At 39.2% G+C, this 6276-nt stretch overlaps 1 long non-coding RNA gene across 1 annotated transcript; it reads left to right on the top strand.

Moving 5' to 3' along the window:
* The first annotated feature begins 213 nt into the window (after nucleotides 1-213).
* Nucleotides 214-4541, top strand: LOC114903222. Its single transcript, XR_003795660.1, has 4 exons — nucleotides 214-261; nucleotides 2042-2083; nucleotides 2736-2771; nucleotides 4232-4541. It is a non-coding gene; the product is annotated as an uncharacterized LOC114903222 (long non-coding RNA).
* Nucleotides 4542-6276: the final 1735 nt, after the last annotated feature.

The raw sequence follows: 6276 nt of genomic DNA on the forward strand, positions 1-6276 counted from the left end.
CGATGTTAACAGATGCAACGTTCATTCGCTTATTCTGTAAACAAATTTTTCTTGAAATGGGCGGATCGTGCTAGGTGCCAGGATTACATAGATGACAAAACATAGCCCCTGCCTTCTGGGAACTCAAAGTCTAAATCTCCTAGTTAATTACTATTATTATTATTACATCTATTTCCTCAGTCTCCATACTCTTCCTCTCAATTTTCACAGGTACGAGAATTTCATTCTGGAATTCACCATGATCACTTCTTAAACTGGAAGGTAACTGTTCTTTTTTTAAAAAGCCAAAATTAGGAATATTTGTTGTCTCCTAGGAAGATATGATTTAGGGAGAAAATATGTGACATTTTCAAGAAGTAATATTTTCAGGAACATAAAGCATGATTACAAGATTTTCTCCAAGAAAAGGGAACCCTCTTACTCTTTTGGTGGGAATGTAAATTAGTGCAGCCACTATGGAGAACAGTATGGAGGTTCCTCAAAAAACTAAAAATAGAGTTGTCATATGATCCAGCAATTCCACTTCTGGGCATATACCCAGACAAAACTATAATTTGAAAAGATATATGCACACCTATGTTCATAGCAGCACTATTTATAATAGCCAGGACATGGAAGCAACTTAAATGTCCATCATCGGATGAATGGATAAAGAAGATATGGCACATATATACAATGGAATATTACTCAGCCATAAAAAGAAACGAAATTGAGCTATTTGTAATGAGGTGGATAGACCTAGAGTCTGTCATACAGAGTGAAGTAAGCCAGAAAGAGAAAGACAAATACCGTATGCTAACACATATATATGAAATTTAAGAAAAAAAAATGTCATGAAGAACCTAGGGGTAAGACAGGAATAAAGACACAGACTTACTAGAGAATGGACTTGAGGATATGGGGAGGGGGAAGGGTAAGCTGTGACAAAGCGAGAGAGAGGCATGGACATATATACACTGCCAAACGTAAGGTAGATAGCTAGTGGGAAGCAGCCGCATAGCACAGGGAGATCAGCTCTGTGCTTTGTGACCGCCTGGAGGGGTGAGATAGGGAGGGTGGGAGGGAGGGAGACGCAAGAGGGAAGAGATATGGGAACATATGTATAACTGATTCACTTTGTTATAAAGCAGAAACTAACACACCATTGTAAAGCAATTATACTCCAATAAAGATGTAAAAAAAAAAGAAAGATGTGGTATATATATACAATGGAATATTACTCAGCCATTAAAAAGAATGAACTAATGCCATTTGCATCAACCTGGACGCAACTAGAGATTATCATACTAAGTGAAGTAAGTCAGAAAGAGAAAGACAAATACCATATGATATCACTTATATGTGGAATCTAAAATATGACACAAATGAACATATCTACAAAACAGAAATAGACCCACAGAGATAGAGAACAGATTTGTGGTTGCCAAGGGGGAGGGGGCTGGAGGAGGGATGGAGTGGGAATTTGGGGATAGCACATGTAAACTATTACATATAGAATGAATATCAACAAGGTCCTACTGTAAAGCACAGGGAACTATATTCAATATCCTGTAATAAACAGTAATGGAAAAGAATATGAAAAAGAATATACATATGTATAACTGAGTCACTTTGCTGTACAGCAGAAATTAACACAACATTGCAAGTCAACTATACTTCAACAAAATTTTTTTAAAAAAAAGATTTTCTCCAAGGTAAAAATGAAAAATCTAAGGTGGGAAGCATAGGAACCAGCCTCGCTGGCATACCTAGGAATTCTGTGGACAGTTCCTGCCAGTTGGGAGAATCATCTCCAGAGAAATAGACCATCTCCAGGCCCGTGAAAGTTAGAACACTAGCCTTGTGTCACTTCTTGTCTGGGTGAACAGCACCCTTCTCAATATACAACTGGTTTAGATCCTTCTCTTTCGCAAAAAGGGGATAACATAAGTCATTAAACGTCTTCTACAAGTTTAGCATAATCTGACTTAAATAATCTAGAACCCAGAGATCACCAGAATACTTTGTTTTTGCAACTGAATATTATGTCCTTACTTTTCAGAGGATCCATCAAAGAATGCGCTCATGTAGACTGCATCACCTGGTAAACCCATTAAATACATCCATTATAATATCTAAAATTCCTCATTAACAAGTTACATGTATTATTAATTCCTTTTAGAAGACTTCATCTCAACAGACAAATGTCTACTTCTTTTGCCAAGCAAGCTCAGAGATAAATTTATACTTATTTTCAGTAATTATCTTTAGCATAGATTTTGATCTGTAGATTGTGGCCTCTTGGTATATTGCTTGCTGCTTTGCATCTTCCTGAAGATGCTTGGAGCATCTTTGAAAGCTCAGGTTTCTGCTCAGAGAGAATTGCCAAAGCACACAGCTCTCTGTTCCTCACCCTGGCTCTCAACTTCCTTTTCCTTTTATAGTCTGACTAAAAAGGCAGAGATAAATCTTTATGTTTCTATGGACTCTGGTTGTGTTTTAGTGGAGTTAATCTCTGGAAAATTTTTGTACTGATACTCATCTCAGCTGACTCCTAACTCCCTTTTCTTCTATATGATTGTCCAATTTACATTATGACAAGCTTCTTTACTACTCACAGACCTTAAAGTAATTTTTGCAATTTCTTCTTGGAAGTATTTCTTTTTTTAAGAACTTAAAAAATTATATGTGAACTGAAACAAAATTTCCTAACAATTAAATGTCAGGTAACTGTTTTTATTTTCCCCCTCTTGCAGTACCTTCAGAGGTTTTATGAACTCTTCAATATCAGTGTAAGTTTTCATTTTTGATTTTTCTATCATTATCAACACTTGAAAGAAGAATGAAGGTTCAGGAAAATAAAGGGAAAGACAGGAAATGTGAAATCATGTTTGAGGGTTTTGTTATCATAATACTGGCTAATTTCCCATTTATATCTTATTTTTAATAAAATTTTAAGTCACTGCTTATGAATTAAGAATGTTCCACATACTAACAAAATTGCTAATTAATGGAAGAACTAAAACTTGTGAATCTGTCTGAAAAGCATTACAATTTCTTGAAAATGTTGAACATAGTTATTAAGCAAAAGTCCTTTCAAATTTTCATTACATGTATCCTGCTAAAAATATCTGAGAGGGAAGTTACATTTAAAAAAAATATACATATATATTTATATATAAAAATACGTGAAATTATTTAAGAAATTGTAATTTCTTAAAATTATTCTATTTCCTTCTATTTTTCAGCTCTAAAATGTCCCTTTTATGCCAAAGTCACCATCTTATCTTCTAATTCCTTGAGCATTTTAATCATAGTTATTTTAAAGTCAGTGTCTGGTAACTCCACTGTTTGGACCTCCTGAGGGTCTGCTTCTATGATAGACTTTTTTTCACTGTCACTTGAGTCTCGTTCCCCCCCAACCCCACCCCCTCTGGATTCTTTTTTTAGCCTGGTTGTTTTTGATTGAGCAGTGAACACTGTTTTGGAAAATGATAGAGACAACTTGAGGTCCGGGATGAAGTTATCGTCCTCCAGAGAGAATTTACTTTTGTTTCTAGGCTATGTAGACTGTGGGGACAACATTCACAGATCACCTTGATCCACTTGGAGACTGAGATGATTAGAACAAGTTCCCCTGGTTCACTCTTACCCCCAGGGTGAGGTCTTTGGGGTCCTAGCCTTAAGCCGGGTTACTTACCAAGTCTCCTCTCCCGGCAGCCCCTGAACTTGAACTTTTGGCCCCCAGCCCTGTGAGTTTGTCAAAAGTGCTGGGCTTCCAGCCTTTCAGCCACTGCTTTAGGAGTCTCCAGTTGCCTTGAGGACAGTCAAATGCCTCCCTGGGATTCTTGCCTCCCCAGGATCTCGGGTCCATAAAGCCTCACTTTCTTAGAACTCTGCTACCTTCAGAAGTATGCATAAACATTTGGCAGTGGGGGCGTCCAACTCTTCTAGTTGTTCTTCCCAAAAAGATTGGCTGAAACAACAAGGTTGGAAAGAAAGTACTTGCTTTTCTTTGCAAAGTTGAAATGCAAACAATTTGAAATTTCAGTAATTAACTGTCATACACATAGAGAGAAATAGAGGAAGTTGGTAATGTTAATAAAACTAAAAAAAAATGGTATTGGTTGAAAATTCTCCCCTCTTATCTATATAAACTTAAAAATATTTTATTACTCAAGTAGTAGCTACATAATATTTATATGTCGAGGATTTATAAATGCCTTTTTTGTCTTGATTTTTGTTTTATCAGCGGAAACCACCAACGAACAGACGGACTACCATAGTCCCCATGCTACCATTCTCACCAATAACAGAAATCACTCCTCCTTTGACTCCTAACCCAACAGGCTCCTTTACCCCTGACAGACGGGGAGATTCATGATTCATGAAGTTCTCCAGGAACTTCGTAGCCAAATGCAGCTTCTTTCTCCAGCATTGTTTAACACCGCAACTGACGATCAATGACTTCATCTCTCTGCTCCTTGTACCACAGTGAACACTTTTCAGTATCCTGGATAAAACAGCAGTGCTTCATTAAAAATGTTTATATCACTATATTATTCCCACGTGGAATGTCGTTTTCCATCATTATCGACACTTAAAGAGAGATCAGGAAAACAAGCAAAGGAATCTAGGAAACAGGATCTCTTTTTCTCTGGGAAGTCGTATGCCTAGCTAAGAACCAGAGATTCTACGACCAAGGAAGGAAGGAAAAAGAATATCGGGGAGGGGTATGCAGCCTGCAGTCTCTGCCATTCTTGGGGAGGGGTGGGTGACAGGACTGTCCTCAGCCTACATCCAAGCCCTTGAGAGACCACTGGGATGTTTCCGGCAAGAGGAGATGGTGTTTTGACCCTTTCAACTGGGATGGAAATTGATGAAGCCATGCGGAAATGCACTTAAAATTTCCTTTTGTCTTATTTGAGAGGCAAAGTTACAAATTTCTCCCTAATCTGTCTCTACAGATGTACAAGGCAAAAAGGAACAAAAAAGATTTTACAGATATTACTCATTCTCCACCTCTACAAATCCGCACGCAGTCCACTTTTCAGGAAAGAGAGTGGTAACCATTTCACCTCTTAATTAAGAAGAGTGATCACAGTCTGTTAGTCCCTTCTGTTCCTTCGTGGTGGAAAAATCACTACATGGCATTCATAGGGGACTTTGACTTCATTTGGGAAGCTTCCCAAAGGTCTGTCCTTACAACTGGTTCAACAGGGCTACATCTAAAAGTCAAAGGGAATGGAGTCTGCATAGGAGGGGACATGCATCTATTTCATAGAAACCAAAGTCTCAGACTTGGAAAGGACCTTAGAGGCCATTGAGTGGACATCACCTGGGAGCTTGTTAGAAATGCAAAAGAGATCAGGCTCCACTGGGGACCTACTGAAGCAGTATTTGTGTTTAAGCAGGACCCCCCAGTGCTCCTCCAAAACATCACTGACATATAGACATCTGCCAGAATACCTCAGTCTATGTAAGAGAGACATTCCATAGTCTTTTCTTGGCTAGCTTTGATCTTGGAAAAGTCTTTTTTTTTTTTTTGTGCTACGCAGGCCTCTCACTGCCGTGGCCTCTCCGTTGCGGAGCACAGGCTCCAGACGCACAGGCTCAGCGGCCATGTGGCTCACGGGCCCAGCCACTCCGCGGCATGTGGGATCTTCCCAGACCGGGGCACGAACCCGTGTCCCCTGCATTGGCAGGTGGACTCTCAACCACTGCGCCACCAGGGAAGCCCGAAATATCATTTTTTTGTATGGAGTTAAAGTTTGGTTCTAATCCAGCTCTTTGGGGTCACATCAGATAAATCCAGCCTGGTTTCTCAATGCTAACTCTTCAAATAAATAAAGATAACTTTCACAGTCCCGAGTTCCTCCAAGAAAACTTCCCCAGTCCTCCAACCATCCTCTGTATGACATGGTATGATTTTTCAATATCCTGGGAGTCTTTGCCAAATATTCTTTAGTTTTTATATTGTCCCCATCCTCGAAGATGGTTTTCAAAACTGCACATAATACCACAGATGTGATCTGGAAAATGATAAAAATGGGGTGATTGTCTCCGACATTCCAGATCCTACATCTATTAATATGATTTAGGGCTGTGACTATCTTATTTTTCTTAATATTTATTTATGTATCTGGCTGTGCCAGGTCTTAGTTGCAGCACGCGGGATCTTCTTAGCTGCGGCACGCATGCAGGATGCAGGATCTAGCTCCCTGACCAGGGATCAAACCTGGGCCCCCTGCATTGTGAGCACAGAGTCTTAACCATTGGACCCCAGGGAAGTCCCTG

The sequence above is a fragment of the Monodon monoceros genome, unplaced genomic scaffold (assembly GCF_005190385.1).
Source record: "Monodon monoceros isolate NGI ecotype Baffin Bay Population unplaced genomic scaffold, NGI_Narwhal_1 Super_Scaffold_20, whole genome shotgun sequence".
Lineage (NCBI taxonomy): Eukaryota > Metazoa > Chordata > Mammalia > Artiodactyla > Monodontidae > Monodon > Monodon monoceros.